Source organism: Schistocerca cancellata, chromosome 2 (assembly GCF_023864275.1).
Source record: "Schistocerca cancellata isolate TAMUIC-IGC-003103 chromosome 2, iqSchCanc2.1, whole genome shotgun sequence".
NCBI classification, from domain to species: Eukaryota; Metazoa; Arthropoda; class Insecta; order Orthoptera; family Acrididae; genus Schistocerca; species Schistocerca cancellata.
In genome coordinates this window covers 971,116,844-971,139,580 of record NC_064627.1, presented here as the reverse complement: position 1 = coordinate 971,139,580, position 22,737 = coordinate 971,116,844, and the positions used below count along the sequence as shown (strand labels likewise).

The window sequence follows — 22,737 nt, the reverse complement described above, 5'->3', positions numbered from 1 at the left end:
TATGAACGCTAGTGTATCGTCTGTTTTCACTACCGTTTTCATGTGTTTATCACCTTGTTCTGCACATCTCTCCTTGCATTATGTTACATTCACATTACTGTGTTTCCGTTTCGTGGCAGTAATATAACGTGCTTTTTATAAAGTTTAACAGTCGAAATTGGTTTTTCAAGCCGAATTAACTGTGTAACTAAGAGAAGGTCTTAATAAATACACTGTAAATGGCAAAACGTGATCTTGATTCTAGAAATTCACTGTTGTACGGGCTAAGAACAGCATTAGGGACTTAATCTCCCATCGATAATGAGGTTATCAGAGATACAACACAATGGGGATCGGGTAGGGATGAAGAGTCATTTCGACCATGGAATTTAACGAAGAAAACTACCAACGCTTCCAGTGAGTACCTTTAAGGTACCACATAAAAGCGAAAACTTGACGAGTGCTAATCTCAAATGCATTTTCAATGAATTAATTAGTGCGTCACGGTGTTCATGCTATTGAGTGTTATTGACAAGGGATTTAAGATGGATTCCGTATTCCTGGATTTCCGGAAGGCTTTTGACACTGTACCACACAAGCGGCTCGTAGTAAAATTGCGTGCTTATGGAATATCGTCTCAGTTATGTGACTGGATTTGCGATTTTCTGTCAGAGGGGTCACAGTTCGTAGTAACTAACGGAAAGTCATCAATTAAAACAGAAGTGATTTCAGGCGTTCCCCAAGGTTGTGTTATATGCCCTTTACTGTTCCTTATCTATATAAACGATTTGGGAGACAATCTGAGCAGCTGTCTTCGGTTGTTTGGAGATGACGCTGTCGTTTAGCGACTAATAAAGTCATCAGAATATCAAAACAAACTGCAAGACGATTTAGAAAAAATATCTGAATGGTGCCAAAATTGGCAGTTGAACCTAAATAACGAAAAGTATGAGGTCATCCACATGAGTGCTAAAAGGAACTCGTTAAACTTCGGTTACACGATAAATCAGTCTAATCTAAGAGCCGTGAATTCAGCTAAATACCTAGATATTACAATTACGAACAACTTAAACTGGAAAGAACACATAGAAAATGTTGTGGGGAAAGCTAACTAAAGGCTGCGTTTTATTGGCGGGACGCTTAGAAAATGTAACAGACTTACTAAGGAGACTGCCTTACACTACGCTTGTCCGTCCTCTTTTAGAATACTGCTGCGCGGTGTGGGATCCTTACCAGGTAGGACTGACGGAGTACGTCGAAAAAGTTCAAAGAAGGGCAGCACGTTTTGTATTATCGCGAAATATGGGAGTGAGTGTTACAGAAATGATACATGATATGGGCTGGAAATCATTAAAAGGAAGGCGTTTTTCGTTGCGACGGAATCTTCTCACGAAATTCCAGTCAGTAACTTTCTCCTCCGAATGCGAAAATATTTTGTTGACACCGACGTACATAGGGCGGAACGATCACCACGATAAAATAAGGGAAATCAGAGCTCGTACGCAAACATATAGGTGTTCATTCTTTCCGCACGCTATACGAGATTGGAATAATGGAGAATTGTGAAGGTGGTTCGATGAACCCTCTGCCAGGCACTTAAATGTGATTTGTTGAGTATCCATGTAGATGTAGATGTAGATGCTCTCTTTGGAGAAGCTGTTTGGTTATTATTACAGCACTGTGAAAGTAAGAAACACGATGAAGTGATACTGTGAAGCAGACAGTGTGTTACTTGAAACACTGAGACACCTAGAGAGTTTGACACCGCTTGACCGTCAGCTTCATGTAAAACATAAAAGGCTAAGTCATAACCCAAATGTATTTCGGTCGCTGACAATGCGTATGCGTCAATCGAAATGAATACTTTTCACGGTCTTGTAGCTTCGGCCTTGGCAGAGAACTCTGCTCGGGAAACGATGACGTCACGATTGCTGGAGTAAAACGGCAGAGCTAACTAGTGGGAGGATGCTTAAATACAGGAGCGCGGCTCAACACGACGCAGTCCTGTTCCGCCGAGGCAGGTCAGCTGGAGTGGATTCCACAGGTACGTACCACCACGTCTTGCTTCGTAAATGTAAGAATACAAACAAAACCCACGTTTCTCTTCACAGGACACCCACAAGTATTCATTGTCAGTGATAAAATTTATTGTTGACAAACAAAACCGTCAGTCTGCGTTCCGAACTCACCGCTCTGTCTAGCACAGTTGTATCGGTATGCGCCTACGCGTGCACACTAAGAGTGCTGGTCGGCCCGCTGGTCAAGGTGTGGCGGTTCCATTACAGATAGTACACTACGTGGTCAAAAGTATCCGGACACCTGGCTGAAAATGACTTACAAGTTCGTGGCGCCTTCCATCGATAATGCTGCAATTCAGTACGGTGTTGGCGCACCTTTAGCCTTAATAACAGCTTCCACCAGCATATACGTTCAATCAGGTGCTGGAAGGTTTCTTTGGGAATGGCAGCCCATTCTTCACGGAATGCTGCACTTAGGAGAGGTATCGATATCGGTCGGTCAGGCCTGGCACGAAGTCAGCGTTCCAAAAAATCCCAAAGGTATTCTATAGGGTTCAGGTCAGGGCTCTGTGCAGGCCAATCCATTACAGTGATGTTATTGTCGTGTAACCACTCCGCCACAGGCCGTGCATTATGAACAGGTGCTCGATTGTGTTGAAAGATGCAACCGCCATCCCCGTAGTGCTCTTCAACAGTGGGAAGTAAGAAGGTACTTCAAACACCGATGTAGGCCTGTGCTGTGATAGTGCCACGCAAAACAACAAGGGATGCAAGCCCCCTCCATGAAAAACACGACCACACCATGACACCACCGCCTCCGAATTTTACTGTTAGCACTACACATGCTGGCAGATGACGTTCACTGGGCATTTGCCATACCCACACCTTGCTATCGGATCGCCACAATGAGTACCATGATTCGTCACTCCAAACAATGTCTTTCCACTGTTCAATCGTCCAATGTTTACGCTCTTTACAACAAGCGAGGCGTCGTTTGGCATTTACCGGCGTTTGGCATTCACCGGCGTGATGCATGGCTTATGAGCAGCCGGTCGACAATGAAATCCAAGTTTTCGCACGTCCTGCCTAACTGTCATAGTACTTGCAGTGGATCCTGTTGCAGTTTGGAATTACTGTGTGGTCTTCTGGATAGATGTCTTCCTATTACACATTATGACCCTATAACACTACTGCTCCGCTTGTTATACCGGCATGCAGTTTACCTAGTGACGACAAGGTTTATTTTTGTCACAAGGCAGTCACGTATAACACTACAGCGGTAGTAAATTTGCCAAATGTGGCCTAAACTTGCAGTAAATGTTACCATGTGAGAGAAATTTAGAAATTTGACCGAGTTTATCTAACGGAAAATTGGAATCGAACCTTAACTGTAGGTAGCTTTAGGTAGATGACAGAAAGAAATAATTTTGCAAGGAGTCACAGTAAGAGATTACTGTTAAATGAAATAGTTATACAGTCGCCAGCCTAATTAGGCATAACAATGAAAAAGCATTATTAATCAAGAACCTATTTTTACTTCTTCAAGGCAAACTTTCATTAAATGCACTATGAAGTGTGTAACGGAACTGAAATGATGGTGGGCTGACAGTAATTTGGAGCCCGCGCGTCGGAAACGGGCGCGCTTGTGTGAGACTGCCAGGGAGTGCACCCTGATGCCATCTATTGGCGAAACTGGGAATTAGCGCTGTCAGACAATGCACTAAGCTCTCAGAGTCAAATGTATTCTTTTTCTTGGTAATTATAAGTTATTACTGTATAATTTAATGTTGTAAAACGCTAGTAGTAAATTATTATGACTGGTATGGACTCCAGGGTAGTAAATATAAATATTCTTAAATACTAAATGATTTCGGTAAAAAGGTGGTAGGGGAACGCCCCCACTCTTGGTGATACGAGCGTAGCTAGGGGTAGCTGGAGACACAGGGACTGAACAAGAGATGGCCTGGGGAGTGTTGACGTGATCGGACGTGCGTAGCTGTGCTCAGGCAAAAGTGATTGTGCAACAGCGAAGAGGCGAATATCGTCGCCGTTTGTGGAGTAGAACGCGACGAATGGTTGTCGAAGCCGCCTCTATGCCACTGGGGCTGATTGTAAGAGTTCCTGCGCCCAGAATTTATGGCGGACGTGCAGTAGCTTATACGAGTGCTACAGCTCGTAGTTCCAGCCGCCATTAAGGGCATGAGGCGTGAAGAGCTGCGTTAGCCACGTGCATCTCACCACCAGCACCGACACGTCTACCCAAGGCAAGACTGCTTGCAATTGTTAAGTCGAACTTTGTATACATGTAAAAGGAGAATACCAGTTTTCTTTTATGCAAGTGCAGAGGACAGAATATAGTAATGAGTAAAATTACGACGCATGTTGTTCATTGTAAAGTGTAGTAACCTCAAACATAGTATAGTGAAATCAGACTGAGGCCACCATCGCCTCTTTCATTTACAATTCTTTTGGTTGTAGAATACTTTAGCGTATAAGAATGTTGAAAAGAGCAATGGTCACACTAGAATGAGTCGCCTATTTACAGTTACTTAAATTTTTCTGAGCAACCTTTCAAGTAAAGTCACTTAACTAATTCTGTATCAATGGTCCAAAGAGTAATATCCAGAATAATTAAATAAGTTGAAGGATAGAATTTTGTTAACCAAAGTTGCATAACCTGTCTTGGTAGTAATTACCAAGCCAACTCACAGAAATTGAGAGAGTATTTGCTTTGTAGAATCATCTAGAATGATCAGAAATAGTAATATTCAGAATTAAGTTTAAATTCAACTCAAGCCATTTCACTTTGAAACGAGCCCAAAAATTGATTTATTCTTTTGCTCCTTCAGAGCTGGCGACCGTAGTTATAAGTATTTTCAGGAGGATTCGACGGTAAGTCTGCTGCTCTTGTCGTGCTGATAGGATTATCCACTGCTGCTAGCAGTGGTGATTGGATACATAAGCTCACTACCAAGTTAAGTGGGTCAGGTAGGCAGTGTTACCGTGTGAACTGTAAGGCACTGTAGGCCGTGGATCGAACCCGTTGAATCATCACAGCTCTTAGGGAAATAGTCCGGTTAGGAGTGTACTATTCATTAGGTAAATACTGGCGAGTAACGGTCAAAAATGTATACGCAAGTGAATTTAGCAAGGTCCACGTAGCACCTAGTTAATGTGGTGCAATGGCGAGGGTAGGAGTGGAGTAAAAGTGAGCTGAGCTTGTGGCAGCTGTACTGGATTCAAATATTAACTACGTGAATTCACTACTGCCTCTTACCATTGGGACTGAGCTATTTACAGTTGAAATACGTAGCAGTAAGCGCAAAGGCGTGACAGCTACAAGTCCGTATTGGTTTTACACATACGGAATTGGGAAGTGGGTCATTCCGTCAGTGGAGGGGGTTAAAACAACCGAGTCAGTGGAGAACATACCCCATTTACTGATGGAAAGATTCAGCAGTTCGGTCGCATGTGGCGACCGTGACAGGACTAACCAAGTTTGTAGAATAATGGCTGCAATAAAAGTGTTTTATATAAACTTGTAGTTTCAAGAAAATTTTAAATTTAAAATTCTGTTGTAGACAAATATACCACAATTGGTAAGTTCAAGAAGACAACCTGCAAAGCAGCAAAAGAAAGTCCAATAGTAGGAGTTAAACAAGTAATACTTGGTTTAATAAACATTTCTATTAGGCACGAAATACAACAGCATAGGATGGAGTCGAATAGTAACAAGCAAGACGAAAACATTACAAGGTCAGACCCAGAATTAGGGACCATAGATACTGTTGTAGGGTTGGAAAATCTTATAGATGAATCCACACCCATAAGACAGGAGGAACGGGAAGTGAAACCAAAGGTAGTGAAAAGTGAACCCAATGTATCTGTGGATGCAAGTCACAAGGGAGAGGATATGGAATTAACAAGTTTGTTAAATAGGATGATGGCACAAATTCAAGAAGGGAATGCTAGTTTGAAAGCAGAAATGGCTAGTCATATATCCCAATTGGATGAAAACCTATCTGGTAAAATAAAAGCCAATTTAGATATTTTGAATACGCAAAGCCAACGTATCACAGAGGTAAACAAATCAGTAAATAGCATTAGGGCTGAAATAACAAATGTTCAGAGAAAAGTCACAGAAATAGAGAAAAGATTTGATACCGAAATTCAGAGAATAGAGAAATCAGTGGAACCTTTTGTTAGTGAAAAATTAGAACCGATAATTGAAAGTAAATTACAGGTGATAGTACCAGTTCTAAAGAAAGAGATTGTTAAAGAAACGGCAGCTGATATTGAAACACTGCGCAATACCATGTTGAGTTTTGATGCATGTGTGCAGGAGCAGGAAAATACACTGCGTAATGAGATAAAATTAAGTCAGCAAGTTCAGAATCAGACGTTTCTTAACTGTAGTGGTATCCCATTGGTAATGCAAAAATCGGAAATACTGAGTAGGGAGGAAAAATACGATCCTCAAAAGAAACAAGGTGGATGGCATCCAATGGATTTTATAAAAAATTGTGAACGTGTCTTACCAACAGACATGTCGGATAAAGAAAAAATTAATTTAGTAATAGACGCTTTAGCAGGTCATGCTAAACGTTGGGGATTGAATTTGGATATCGACAATTTGAAGTTTACAGACTTCAAAGAAAAGTTCCTTGAGGAATTCTGGAGCACACAACAGAGAGATAGGTTGTGGAGAGAATTCGTTGTCGCCAGAATGCCAGAACATGGGCGTGGGCTCATGAAAAAATACTGTGAAGGATGGTTCAAGCGTTTGGAGTATCTTAAAGATCGTAGATCAGAATCGGAGATAGTGTGGGAGTTGTGGAAAAAGCTACCTGACGATTCAAAGCGTTATGTAGGAGGCACTCATCGAACATTCGATGAATTTTTAGAAAAAATCGAGAATGAAGATAGGTGGCGTGAAACTAGAGAGTTTCGAGGTTTCAGAAATCAGAATGAAATAGTAAAAGGTGGTAGGAATGAACCGCAAATTAACATGATGAGAGGAAGAGGTCAAGAAGGTAACTCTCAGCGAGGGAGAGGACACTATCAGGGAAACAGGATGCATTATCAAAATCAGGAAAACTAAATACCGCGCAGGTCAAGGGCCTAACGCGCGCGGAAAGAAAGAAATGGCCCAAATATAGGGAAGATCGGAGTAGGCAGTACTATAGTAGGATAGTGCGTCGTTCGCCTGAAGAGCAGTTACATAAACGAAACTTTGCGAAGTATAATGCAGGGATACAAACAGAGGAGAGAGAGCAGGGAGGAATTATTAAGGGAAATGAAGTAGGAAAAGAATATCGGTCGGATGTGAAGGCTCACGTGAATGAAATAAGTACAATTCGCGGTCAGAGTGACGAATTGATGAAGGAAGAGTCAGAGAAGGCGTTGTTTGTCGGTAGGGATGGCAACTGTGCAGAGAGGCAGGGGCAAGGGAGGAGTGATGTGACTTATGGTAAAAGGTTCGTACGAATAGTCGACGAATCGCATCGAGAAGTAATTAAAGAGGAAAGGGTGGATAAGAAAAAGGGGCATAGTGCAGAGACGCATGCCGATTCAGAAATTACCTCGTATGCAGAATATGTACATCAGCTCAAAAGCCAGCCAGCACAATTAGAAAGATCTTCCACTCAAGTGATTAATTTGGACCCGAATATGACAGTGTTAGAGAGCCATACCGATTATGATGTGTACCTAGTGACAGGAAGAGTACATGACTGTGATGAAGATTCTTTTAAAGAAATTAGAGAAAGTGTATCTAACCAAGGGAAAGAGTGTTGTGATCCCTGTAGTACTGAAGCAAATGAGTTGAGTGAGACTGGAATTCCATTAGTAGGGGAAAATAATGAAAGTAAGAGTGGCGAATGCACTGTCCAACAAAGGGAAAGTATTGAAATGGATTATAATTTGCGAGAATTATTTGAACCCGAAGAAGGTCATATTTCTAAGGAGGAGGAATTATCGTCAGAATCATCAGAAAGCATCCAGGGAGAAAAAGAAATAGAGGAAGTTTCCGATTCCGCAACCGAGAGTTCAGGCATGACAGATTCGAATGAGAACGTGATGGCATTAAAGAGCCTAGACGAAGGACTATTGGAAAAAGTGGTGAAAGAATTTAGGATGAAAAGGAGAAAGAAACCTCCGGATGGAATGGTCAGTATAAAAACCGGAAAAATAATATGGCAAGACTTGGCGGTGGAAAAGGATTTATTATGGGAAGATAAAGAAAGTATGAAAGAGGACAATAGGATGTAAACAATCCTACCTATTAATGTATGTGGGTACGATTTATATGTATTGTTGGATACGGGTGCTCAAATAAGTGCTATTTCGCACGCATTTTTTGAGATGATCAAAGAGCAACGAGGAGTAGTCATGATGCCAGTAACAGGTGTTAAAGTGATAGGGGCGACAGGGAAATGTAGTAAACCTGTTAAACATCAAGTGATGATGGAATTTAAGATAAAAAACAAGCTATTTTCTAATGCATTTTTAGTAGTTCCAGAGCTCAGTGCTGAGATCATTTTAGGCATTGACTGGTTAATAAAACAAAAAGTAATTATAGATTGTGACAGAGGGATAATAGTTTGTAAAGTTGATAGTGCGGTATTAGAAATACCATTTGAATCATCTAGAGTAATGGAAGAGAACCAGCTGAGATGGGTAGAATTTAGAGATGATCATGATTCAGGAATAGGTCAAAAATTCGATTGGTTTCTGGTGAGGCAGATAGTTGAAGATGGAAATAAGGAGACACTCCTTCGAAATGTAGTGGATAAAACGGAAGGACTATCTGATGCCCAAAGGGAGGATCTATGGCAAATTCTGAAAGAAAATCAGGAGGTATTTTCGGACAAACCGGGATGAGTGATAAATTATAAGTACTGCATGGAGGTAGAGGAGCATGAACCTTTCTTTAAACCACCATATAATGTACCCTTGTCTAAGAAAGAAGCAGTTCAAAAAGAAATAGATAAAATGGTTTCATGTGGGGTCATTGAACGGAGTTCTAGCCCATATAATAACCCATTGGTGATAGTAGGTAAGAAGGATGGAAGTGTACGAATAGTGATAGATGCTCGTACTCTGAATAAAGTAGTGAAGAGGGAGTTGGATCGTCCAGAGAACATAGATAATTTATTGCAGAAGTTTAATGGTGTAAAGTACATGACTAGTTTAGACCTAACGGCAGGATACTGGCAAATCCCATGAAGTGAGGAGTCTAGGAAGTACACAGCATTTTTATTCAATGGCAAATGCTACCATTACACAGTGGTACCATTTGGCCTAAATACTTCCGTTTCAGTGTTCATTCGGGCTTTAGACAAAATTTTAGGGAGTGAACTTAGTTCGCTAATCACGGTTTATGTAGGTGATCTGTTAATTGCTACAAGGACATGGGAAGAGCACATGGAGTTATGCGACAGGGTGTTCAAAGCTTTAATTAAAGGAGGAATGACCCTGAACCTGAAAAAATGCGAGTTTGTGAAGAAAGAAATAAAGTTTTTAGGTCACATAGTAACACCAGAGGGAATTGAAAAGGATCCCAACAAAGTCAAAGCAATAAGAAATTGTCCAGCTCCCAAGAATAAAAAACAACTAAAGTCGTTTATAGGACTTTGTTCCTTTTATCGTAAGTATGTGGATGATCAGGCGTTCAATAGCCCACATCTGAACAACCTACTTAAGAAGAACAGTGTGTATATATGGACTGAGGAATGTGAAACAGCATTCAACCGGCTAAAAGACAATTTGGCTAAAAACATAAAGTTATGACACCCTGACCTGTGAGAACCATTCCACATGGCAACAGATAGTTCAGATTATGGATTGGGAGTATCCATATTTCAGGAGGTAATGATAGATGGGGAAAAAACTCATAGACAAATAGCATTTGCGAGTAGAACCATGTCTAAGTACGAAAGAAACTATACAGTTTCAGAGAAGGAGGCTTTAGCTATAGTATGGGGTTTCAGGAAATTTCAACTTTTCTTATGGGGACATAAGACTGTGGTCCATACAGACCACAAAGCTTTAATATTTTTGAAGGACTGCAGATTGTTACATAACAGGTTGACCAGATGGGCGCTGTTTTTACAACAATTTGACATAGAGATCAAGTATGTTAAAGGGAAAGAACATGCAGTACCGGATGCTTTGTCGAGATTACCGAAAGGATGTGAGACACTAGAAAGTGTAAAGAATAGGGAAGATGTTTTTGAGGTGAATTACTTCAAAAAAGCGGAAGGAAGAGAAAAAAATAGGGAAATATGTCGCAATATGCGAAGATATCAAAGTGATGATGATGCACTCAAGTCGGTAAAGGTCAAGTTTGACAATCCGGACGCAACTAACATAAGGGCTTCATATAAAATACATAAAGGTGTACTGTATCTTCAAAGATAAATAATCCAGGGAAGTGGAGAGTATGTTGGCCGGAACAACACACTGAAGTGCTGATAGATTATGTTCACTTGGCATATGGCCATTGTGGTGTACGGAAGTGTACCGATAAGTTAGATGAATGCATTACCTTTAACAACATGGCACGAAGGGTAGCACAGAGGATAAGATCTTGTGATCTATGCCAAAAGGCGAAAGTAACAAATGCAACTAATCAAGGGCCCATGCAATCAATAAAACCTGATGAAGTATTAGAAATAGTAGCAGTAGATATCTTTGGACCATTACCGAAAACCATGGGGGGTTTTGTGTACATATTTGTAGCAGTTGAACTTTTCTCAAAGTATATAAAGCTTTATCCCTTGAGAAAAGCTACTGCCAGAGCTGTGTATGATAAAATGGTGTGTGATTATTTTGTGAAAGTAGGGAAGCCAAAGAGAATACTATCAGATAATGGTGTTCAGTTTTGCTCAAAAATGTGGAAGGATGGGATAACTGAGAAACAGGTAGAAGTGGTACATATCTCAGCTTATCACCCATCAAGCAATCCAGCAGAAAGATATATGCATGAGATAGGTCGGTTATTTAGGACGTACTTCCATAGTAACCACAAGAAGTGGGGCATGTATGTGAGTGAATTCGAAGAAATCATGAATTCATTAACAAACGAGAGCACTGGATTTACTCCAGAAGAAATCCTGAAAAAGACAAGGAGTAAAAGTCTAGTAGAAGACCTACTAGAATTTCCAAATAGAGTTGAATTAGATTATGATAGTAAAAAGAACTTAGTAAAAGACAAGATGAGAAAACAAGCAGATGCGAGAATTCGTCATCACGACGAAAGAGTAAGGAATCCCAAATTCAAAATAGGTGATCTCGTTCTTGTAAAAACACATGAAAAGTCAAGTGAAATTAATAACGAGATCAGCAAATTTAAATATATATATAATGGACCATTTAAAATAGTGTCCATACCCAATGTGAATGCTTATTATTTAGAGTACCCATTAACAGGCAAACGCCTGGGAGTAAGAAACATAGTGGATCTCAAAAGGTATGAACCACGAATTCTACCAGATTGAAAATAAATATATAAATAAATATTAAAGTAGACCAATACGTAAATAGTTGTGCTTCTTTTGTTCTATGTGAAAGGTAGATGCTGATTAAAATATATTGCAGTATTCTAATGAGACTTCTAGTTTAAGTAGAGACTAAACGGACTGGGAAAGACTGAGCTTCTAAGAAAGCCTTAATAGATGTGTAAATAAGTGTTGTGGAAGAGGTAGAAAAGTGAGGAGGTAAAGTGAAAAGGACGGGCTACAAAGTAATAGGCGCATAACGTGTGTTTTACTTGCCTGAGATAAAAGAAGTGTATTTAAAACTTTGTAAAACTTTGAAAAAAAAAGATGTTTAAAGTGTACTGTGTTTAGAAGTAAGAAAATTGGAAAGAATATATGTAAATCACTTATGTAATGTTTAGCAGGAAAGAGAGAAAGAATTGGTGTTTCATTTTAAATATGTAATATAAGTATCGAGGTGTATCAGTAAGAAAGGGAAAACCCTTGGTAAAAAGCTTATCGAACATTTCAGATTCATTATAGGAGAGACTTCTTATTGAATTATCACTGTAAGATACTTCAATAAGAAGTGGGGCATGTGTAACGGAACTGAAATGATGGTGGGCTGACAGTAATTTGGAGCCCGCGCGTCGGAAACGGGCGCGCTTGTGTGAGACTGCCAGGGAGTGCACCCTGATGCCATCTATTGGCGAAACTGGGAATTAGCGCTGTCAGACAATGCACTAAGCTCTCAGAGTCAAATGTATTCTTTTTCTTGGTAATTATAAGTTATTACTGTATAATTTAATGTTGTAAAACGCTAGTAGTAAATTATTATGACTGGTATGGACTCCAGGGTAGTAAATATAAATATTCTTAAATACTAAATGATTTCGGTAAAAAGGTGGTAGGGGAACGCCCCCACTCTTGGTGATACGAGCGTAGCTAGGGGTAGCTGGAGACACAGGGACTGAACAAGAGATGGCCTGGGGAGTGTTGACGTGATCGGACGTGCGTAGCTGTGCTCAGGCAAAAGTGATTGTGCAACAGCGAAGAGGCGAATATCGTCGCCGTTTGTGGAGTAGAACGCGACGAATGGTTGTCGAAGCCGCCTCTATGCCACTGGGGCTGATTGTAAGAGTTCCTGCGCCCAGAATTTATGGCGGACGTGCAGTAGCTTATACGAGTGCTACAGCTCGTAGTTCCAGCCGCCATTAAGGGCATGAGGCGTGAAGAGCTGCGTTAGCCACGTGCATCTCACCACCAGCACCGACACGTCTACCCAAGGCAAGACTGCTTGCAATTGTTAAGTCGAACTTTGTATACATGTAAAAGGAGAATACCAGTTTTCTTTTATGCAAGTGCAGAGGACAGAATATAGTAATGAGTAAAATTACGACGCATGTTGTTCATTGTAAAGTGTAGTAACCTCAAACATAGTATAGTGAAATCAGACTGAGGCCACCATCGCCTCTTTCATTTACAATTCTTTTGGTTGTAGAATACTTTAGCGTATAAGAATGTTGAAAAGAGCAATGGTCACACTAGAATGAGTCGCCTATTTACAGTTACTTAAATTTTTCTGAGCAACCTTTCAAGTAAAGTCACTTAACTAATTCTGTATCAATGGTCCAAAGAGTAATATCCAGAATAATTAAATAAGTTGAAGGATAGAATTTTGTTAACCAAAGTTGCATAACCTGTCTTGGTAGTAATTACCAAGCCAACTCACAGAAATTGAGAGAGTATTTGCTTTGTAGAATCATCTAGAATGATCAGAAATAGTAATATTCAGAATTAAGTTTAAATTCAACTCAAGCCATTTCACTTTGAAACGAGCCCAAAAATTGATTTATTCTTTTGCTCCTTCAGAGCTGGCGACCGTAGTTATAAGTATTTTCAGGAGGATTCGACGGTAAGTCTGCTGCTCTTGTCGTGCTGATAGGATTATCCACTGCTGCTAGCAGTGGTGATTGGATACATAAGCTCACTACCAAGTTAAGTGGGTCAGGTAGGCAGTGTTACCGTGTGAACTGTAAGGCACTGTAGGCCGTGGATCGAACCCGTTGAATCATCACAGCTCTTAGGGAAATAGTCCGGTTAGGAGTGTACTATTCATTAGGTAAATACTGGCGAGTAACGGTCAAAAATGTATACGCAAGTGAATTTAGCAAGGTCCACGTAGCACCTAGTTAATGTGGTGCAATGGCGAGGGTAGGAGTGGAGTAAAAGTGAGCTGAGCTTGTGGCAGCTGTACTGGATTCAAATATTAACTACGTGAATTCACTACTGCGTCTTACCATTGGGACTGAGCTATTTACAGTTGAAATACGTAGCAGTAAGCGCAAAGGCGTGACAGCTACAAGTCCGTATTGGTTTTACACATACGGAATTGGGAAGTGGGTCATTCCGTCAGTGGAGGGGGTTAAAACAACCGAGTCAGTGGAGAACATACCCCATTTACTGATGGAAAGATTCAGCAGTTCGGTCGCATGTGGCGACCGTGACAGGACTAACCAAGTTTGTAGAATAATGGCTGCAATAAAAGTGTTTTATATAAACTTGTAGTTTCAAGAAAATTTTAAATTTAAAATTCTGTTGTAGACAAATATACCACAATTGGTAAGTTCAAGAAGACAACCTGCAAAGCAGCAAAAGAAAGTCCAATAGTAGGAGTTAAACAAGTAATACTTGGTTTAATAAACATTTCTATTAGGCACGAAATACAACAGCATAGGATGGAGTCGAATAGTAACAAGCAAGACGAAAACATTACAAGGTCAGACCCAGAATTAGGGACCATAGATACTGTTGTAGGGTTGGAAAATCTTATAGATGAATCCACACCCATAAGACAGGAGGAACGGGAAGTGAAACCAAAGGTAGTGAAAAGTGAACCCAATGTATCTGTGGATGCAAGTCACAAGGGAGAGGATATGGAATTAACAAGTTTGTTAAATAGGATGATGGCACAAATTCAAGAAGGGAATGCTAGTTTGAAAGCAGAAATGGCTAGTCATATATCCCAATTGGATGAAAACCTATCTGGTAAAATAAAAGCCAATTTAGATATTTTGAATACGCAAAGCCAACGTATCACAGAGGTAAACAAATCAGTAAATAGCATTAGGGCTGAAATAACAAATGTTCAGAGAAAAGTCACAGAAATAGAGAAAAGATTTGATACCGAAATTCAGAGAATAGAGAAATCAGTGGAACCTTTTGTTAGTGAAAAATTAGAACCGATAATTGAAAGTAAATTACAGGTGATAGTACCAGTTCTAAAGAAAGAGATTGTTAAAGAAACGGCAGCTGATATTGAAACACTGCGCAATACCATGTTGAGTTTTGATGCATGTGTGCAGGAGCAGGAAAATACACTGCGTAATGAGATAAAATTAAGTCAGCAAGTTCAGAATCAGACGTTTCTTAACTGTAGTGGTATCCCATTGGTAATGCAAAAATCGGAAATACTGAGTAGGGAGGAAAAATACGATCCTCAAAAGAAACAAGGTGGATGGCATCCAATGGATTTTATAAAAAATTGTGAACGTGTCTTACCAACAGACATGTCGGATAAAGAAAAAATTAATTTAGTAATAGACGCTTTAGCAGGTCATGCTAAACGTTGGGGATTGAATTTGGATATCGACAATTTGAAGTTTACAGACTTCAAAGAAAAGTTCCTTGAGGAATTCTGGAGCACACAACAGAGAGATAGGTTGTGGAGAGAATTCGTTGTCGCCAGAATGCCAGAACATGGGCGTGGGCTCATGAAAAAATACTGTGAAGGATGGTTCAAGCGTTTGGAGTATCTTAAAGATCGTAGATCAGAATCGGAGATAGTGTGGGAGTTGTGGAAAAAGCTACCTGACGATTCAAAGCGTTATGTAGGAGGCACTCATCGAACATTCGATGAATTTTTAGAAAAAATCGAGAATGAAGATAGGTGGCGTGAAACTAGAGAGTTTCGAGGTTTCAGAAATCAGAATGAAATAGTAAAAGGTGGTAGGAATGAACCGCAAATTAACATGATGAGAGGAAGAGGTCAAGAAGGTAACTCTCAGCGAGGGAGAGGACACTATCAGGGAAACAGGATGCATTATCAAAATCAGGAAAACTAAATACCGCGCAGGTCAAGGGCCTAACGCGCGCGGAAAGAAAGAAATGGCCCAAATATAGGGAAGATCGGAGTAGGCAGTACTATAGTAGGATAGTGCGTCGTTCGCCTGAAGAGCAGTTACATAAACGAAACTTTGCGAAGTATAATGCAGGGATACAAACAGAGGAGAGAGAGCAGGGAGGAATTATTAAGGGAAATGAAGTAGGAAAAGAATATCGGTCGGATGTGAAGGCTCACGTGAATGAAATAAGTACAATTCGCGGTCAGAGTGACGAATTGATGAAGGAAGAGTCAGAGAAGGCGTTGTTTGTCGGTAGGGATGGCAACTGTGCAGAGAGGCAGGGGCAAGGGAGGAGTGATGTGACTTATGGTAAAAGGTTCGTACGAATAGTCGACGAATCGCATCGAGAAGTAATTAAAGAGGAAAGGGTGGATAAGAAAAAGGGGCATAGTGCAGAGACGCATGCCGATTCAGAAATTACCTCGTATGCAGAATATGTACATCAGCTCAAAAGCCAGCCAGCACAATTAGAAAGATCTTCCACTCAAGTGATTAATTTGGACCCGAATATGACAGTGTTAGAGAGCCATACCGATTATGATGTGTACCTAGTGACAGGAAGAGTACATGACTGTGATGAAGATTCTTTTAAAGAAATTAGAGAAAGTGTATCTAACCAAGGGAAAGAGTGTTGTGATCCCTGTAGTACTGAAGCAAATGAGTTGAGTGAGACTGGAATTCCATTAGTAGGGGAAAATAATGAAAGTAAGAGTGGCGAATGCACTGTCCAACAAAGGGAAAGTATTGAAATGGATTATAATTTGCGAGAATTATTTGAACCCGAAGAAGGTCATATTTCTAAGGAGGAGGAATTATCGTCAGAATCATCAGAAAGCATCCAGGGAGAAAAAGAAATAGAGGAAGTTTCCGATTCCGCAACCGAGAGTTCAGGCATGACAGATTCGAATGAGAACGTGATGGCATTAAAGAGCCTAGACGAAGGACTATTGGAAAAAGTGGTGAAAGAATTTAGGATGAAAAGGAGAAAGAAACCTCCGGATGGAATGGTCAGTATAAAAACCGGAAAAATAATATGGCAAGACTTGGCGGTGGAAAAGGATTTATTATGGGAAGATAAAGAAAGTATGAAAGAGGACAATAGGATGTAAACAATCCTACCTATTAATGTATGTGGGTACGATTTATATGTATTGTTGGATACGGGTGCTCAAATAAGTGCTATTTCGCACGCATTTTTTGAGATGATCAAAGAGCAACGAGGAGTAGTCATGATGCCAGTAACAGGTGTTAAAGTGATAGGGGCGACAGGGAAATGTAGTAAACCTGTTAAACATCAAGTGATGATGGAATTTAAGATAAAAAACAAGCTATTTTCTAATGCATTTTTAGTAGTTCCAGAGCTCAGTGCTGAGATCATTTTAGGCATTGACTGGTTAATAAAACAAAAAGTAATTATAGATTGTGACAGAGGGATAATAGTTTGTAAAGTTGATAGTGCGGTATTAGAAATACCATTTGAATCATCTAGAGTAATGGAAGAGAACCAGCTGAGATGGGTAGAATTTAGAGATGATCATGATTCAGGAATAGGTCAAAAATTCGATTGGTTTCTGGTGAGGCAGATAGTTGAAGATGGAAATAAGGAGACACTCCTTCGAAATGTAGTGGATAAAACGGAAGGACTATCTGATGCCCAAAGGGAGGATCTATGGCAAATTCTGAAAGAAAATCAGGAGGTATTTTCGGACAAACCGGGATGAGTGATAAATTATAAGTACTGCATGGAGGTAGAGGAGCATGAACCTTTCTTTAAACCACCATATAATGTACCCTTGTCTAAGAAAGAAGCAGTTCAAAAAGAAATAGATAAAATGGTTTCATGTGGGGTCATTGAACGGAGTTCTAGCCCATATAATAACCCATTGGTGATAGTAGGTAAGAAGGATGGAAGTGTACGAATAGTGATAGATGCTCGTACTCTGAATAAAGTAGTGAAGAGGGAGTTGGATCGTCCAGAGAACATAGATAATTTATTGCAGAAGTTTAATGGTGTAAAGTACATGACTAGTTTAGACCTAACGGCAGGATACTGGCAAATCCCATGAAGTGAGGAGTCTAGGAAGTACACAGCATTTTTATTCAATGGCAAATGCTACCATTACACAGTGGTACCATTTGGCCTAAATACTTCCGTTTCAGTGTTCATTCGAGCTTTAGACAAAATTTTAGGGAGTGAACTTAGTTCGCTAATCACGGTTTATGTAGGTGATCTGTTAATTGCTACAAGGACATGGGAAGAGCACATGGAGTTATGCGACAGGGTGTTCAAAGCTTTAATTAAAGGAGGAATGACCCTGAACCTGAAAAAATGCGAGTTTGTGAAGAAAGAAATAAAGTTTTTAGGTCACATAGTAACACCAGAGGGAATTGAAAAGGATCCCAACAAAGTCAAAGCAATAAGAAATTGTCCAGCTCCCAAGAATAAAAAACAACTAAAGTCGTTTATAGGACTTTGTTCCTTTTATCGTAAGTATGTGGATGATCAGGCGTTCAATAGCCCACATCTGAACAACCTACTTAAGAAGAACAGTGTGTATATATGGACTGAGGAATGTGAAACAGCATTCAACCGGCTAAAAGACAATTTGGCTAAAAACATAAAGTTATGACACCCTGACCTGTGAGAACCATTCCACATGGCAACAGATAGTTCAGATTATGGATTGGGAGTATCCATATTTCAGGAGGTAATGATAGATGGGGAAAAAACTCATAGACAAATAGCATTTGCGAGTAGAACCATGTCTAAGTACGAAAGAAACTATACAGTTTCAGAGAAGGAGGCTTTAGCTATAGTATGGGGTTTCAGGAAATTTCAACTTTTCTTATGGGGACATAAGACTGTGGTCCATACAGACCACAAAGCTTTAATATTTTTGAAGGACTGCAGATTGTTACATAACAGGTTGACCAGATGGGCGCTGTTTTTACAACAATTTGACATAGAGATCAAGTATGTTAAAGGGAAAGAACATGCAGTACCGGATGCTTTGTCGAGATTACCGAAAGGATGTGAGACACTAGAAAGTGTAAAGAATAGGGAAGATGTTTTTGAGGTGAATTACTTCAAAAAAGCGGAAGGAAGAGAAAAAAATAGGGAAATATGTCGCAATATGCGAAGATATCAAAGTGATGATGATGCACTCAAGTCGGTAAAGGTCAAGTTTGACAATCCGGACGCAACTAACATAAGGGCTTCATATAAAATACATAAAGGTGTACTGTATCTTCAAAGATAAATAATCCAGGGAAGTGGAGAGTATGTTGGCCGGAACAACACACTGAAGTGCTGATAGATTATGTTCACTTGGCATATGGCCATTGTGGTGTACGGAAGTGTACCGATAAGTTAGATGAATGCATTACCTTTAACAACATGGCACGAAGGGTAGCACAGAGGATAAGATCTTGTGATCTATGCCAAAAGGCGAAAGTAACAAATGCAACTAATCAAGGGCCCATGCAATCAATAAAACCTGATGAAGTATTAGAAATAGTAGCAGTAGATATCTTTGGACCATTACCGAAAACCATGGGGGGTTTTGTGTACATATTTGTAGCAGTTGAACTTTTCTCAAAGTATATAAAGCTTTATCCCTTGAGAAAAGCTACTGCCAGAGCTGTGTATGATAAAATGGTGTGTGATTATTTTGTGAAAGTAGGGAAGCCAAAGAGAATACTATCAGATAATGGTGTTCAGTTTTGCTCAAAAATGTGGAAGGATGGGATAACTGAGAAACAGGTAGAAGTGGTACATATCTCAGCTTATCACCCATCAAGCAATCCAGCAGAAAGATATATGCATGAGATAGGTCGGTTATTTAGGACGTACTTCCATAGTAACCACAAGAAGTGGGGCATGTATGTGAGTGAATTCGAAGAAATCATGAATTCATTAACAAACGAGAGCACTGGATTTACTCCAGAAGAAATCCTGAAAAAGACAAGGAGTAAAAGTCTAGTAGAAGACCTACTAGAATTTCCAAATAGAGTTGAATTAGATTATGATAGTAAAAAGAACTTAGTAAAAGACAAGATGAGAAAACAAGCAGATGCGAGAATTCGTCATCACGACGAAAGAGTAAGGAATCCCAAATTCAAAATAGGTGATCTCGTTCTTGTAAAAACACATGAAAAGTCAAGTGAAATTAATAACGAGATCAGCAAATTTAAATATATATATAATGGACCATTTAAAATAGTGTCCATACCCAATGTGAATGCTTATTATTTAGAGTACCCATTAACAGGCAAACGCCTGGGAGTAAGAAACATAGTGGATCTCAAAAGGTATGAACCACGAATTCTACCAGATTGAAAATAAATATATAAATAAATATTAAAGTAGACCAATACGTAAATAGTTGTGCTTCTTTTGTTCTATGTGAAAGGTAGATGCTGATTAAAATATATTGCAGTATTCTAATGAGACTTCTAGTTTAAGTAGAGACTAAACGGACTGGGAAAGACTGAGCTTCTAAGAAAGCCTTAATAGATGTGTAAATAAGTGTTGTGGAAGAGGTAGAAAAGTGAGGAGGTAAAGTGAAAAGGACGGGCTACAAAGTAATAGGCGCATAACGTGTGTTTTACTTGCCTGAGATAAAAGAAGTGTATTTAAAACTTTGTAAAACTTTGAAAAAAAAAGATGTTTAAAGTGTACTGTGTTTAGAAGTAAGAAAATTGGAAAGAATATATGTAAATCACTTATGTAATGTTTAGCAGGAAAGAGAGAAAGAATTGGTGTTTCATTTTAAATATGTAATATAAGTATCGAGGTGTATCAGTAAGAAAGGGAAAACCCTTGGTAAAAAGCTTATCGAACATTTCAGATTCATTATAGGAGAGACTTCTTATTGAATTATCACTGTAAGATACTTCAATAAGAAGTGGGGCATGTGTAACGGAACTGAAATGATGGTGGGCTGACAGTAATTTGGAGCCCGCGCGTCGGAAACGGGCGCGCTTGTGTGAGACTGCCAGGGAGTGCACCCTGATGCCATCTATTGGCGAAACTGGGAATTAGCGCTGTCAGACAATGCACTAAGCTCTCAGAGTCAAATGTATTCTTTTTCTTGGTAATTATAAGTTATTACTGTATAATTTAATGTTGTAAAACGCTAGTAGTAAATTATTATGACTGGTATGGACTCCAGGGTAGTAAATATAAATATTCTTAAATACTAAATGATTTCGGTAAAAAGGTGGTAGGGGAACGCCCCCACTCTTGGTGATACGAGCGTAGCTAGGGGTAGCTGGAGACACAGGGACTGAACAAGAGATGGCCTGGGGAGTGTTGACGTGATCGGACGTGCGTAGCTGTGCTCAGGCAAAAGTGATTGTGCAACAGCGAAGAGGCGAATATCGTCGCCGTTTGTGGAGTAGAACGCGACGAATGGTTGTCGAAGCCGCCTCTATGCCACTGGGGCTGATTGTAAGAGTTCCTGCGCCCAGAATTTATGGCGGACGTGCAGTAGCTTATACGAGTGCTACAGCTCGTAGTTCCAGCCGCCATTAAGGGCATGAGGCGTGAAGAGCTGCGTTAGCCACGTGCATCTCACCACCAGCACCGACACGTCTACCCAAGGCAAGACTGCTTGCAATTGTTAAGTCGAACTTTGTATACATGTAAAAGGAGAATACCAGTTTTCTTTTATGCAAGTGCAGAGGACAGAATATAGTAATGAGTAAAATTACGACGCATGTTGTTCATTGTAAAGTGTAGTAACCTCAAACATAGTATAGTGAAATCAGACTGAGGCCACCATCGCCTCTTTCATTTACAATTCTTTTGGTTGTAGAATACTTTAGCGTATAAGAATGTTGAAAAGAGCAATGGTCACACTAGAATGAGTCGCCTATTTACAGTTACTTAAATTTTTCTGAGCAACCTTTCAAGTAAAGTCACTTAACTAATTCTGTATCAATGGTCCAAAGAGTAATATCCAGAATAATTAAATAAGTTGAAGGATAGAATTTTGTTAACCAAAGTTGCATAACCTGTCTTGGTAGTAATTACCAAGCCAACTCACAGAAATTGAGAGAGTATTTGCTTTGTAGAATCATCTAGAATGATCAGAAATAGTAATATTCAGAATTAAGTTTAAATTCAACTCAAGCCATTTCACTTTGAAACGAGCCCAAAAATTGATTTATTCTTTTGCTCCTTCAGAGCTGGCGACCGTAGTTATAAGTATTTTCAGGAGGATTCGACGGTAAGTCTGCTGCTCTTGTCGTGCTGATAGGATTATCCACTGCTGCTAGCAGTGGTGATTGGATACATAAGCTCACTACCAAGTTAAGTGGGTCAGGTAGGCAGTGTTACCGTGTGAACTGTAAGGCACTGTAGGCCGTGGATCGAACCCGTTGAATCATCACAGCTCTTAGGGAAATAGTCTGGTTAGGAGTGTACTATTCATTAGGTAAATACTGGCGAGTAACGGTCAAAAATGTATACGCAAGTGAATTTAGCAAGGTCCACGTAGCACCTAGTTAATGTGGTGCAATGGCGAGGGTAGGAGTGGAGTAAAAGTGAGCTGAGCTTGTGGCAGCTGTACTGGATTCAAATATTAACTACGTGAATTCACTACTGCGTCTTACCATTGGGACTGAGCTATTTACAGTTGAAATACGTAGCAGTAAGCGCAAAGGCGTGACAGCTACAAGTCCGTATTGGTTTTACACATACGGAATTGGGAAGTGGGTCATTCCGTCAGTGGAGGGGGTTAAAACAACCGAGTCAGTGGAGAACATACCCCATTTACTGATGGAAAGATTCAGCAGTTCGGTCGCATGTGGCGACCGTGACAGGACTAACCAAGTTTGTAGAATAATGGCTGCAATAAAAGTGTTTTATATAAACTTGTAGTTTCAAGAAAATTTTAAATTTAAAATTCTGTTGTAGACAAATATACCACAATTGGTAAGTTCAAGAAGACAACCTGCAAAGCAGCAAAAGAAAGTCCAATAGTAGGAGTTAAACAAGTAATACTTGGTTTAATAAACATTTCTATTAGGCACGAAATACAACAGCATAGGATGGAGTCGAATAGTAACAAG

The 22,737-nt window shown here is 39.8% G+C and overlaps 1 protein-coding gene across 1 annotated transcript in view; it reads left to right on the top strand.

The window, feature by feature from the left end:
* The first annotated feature begins 1,952 nt into the window (after window positions 1-1,952).
* The window catches only part of LOC126162931 (serpin B6-like), a 98,814-nt gene continuing 78,029 nt past the window's right edge, over window positions 1,953-22,737 (top strand). Inside the window, exon 1 of the mRNA XM_049919754.1 lies at window positions 1,953-2,023. The gene's annotated coding sequence lies outside the window, so the exon portion shown is untranslated. The remainder of the gene's footprint in view (window positions 2,024-22,737) is intronic.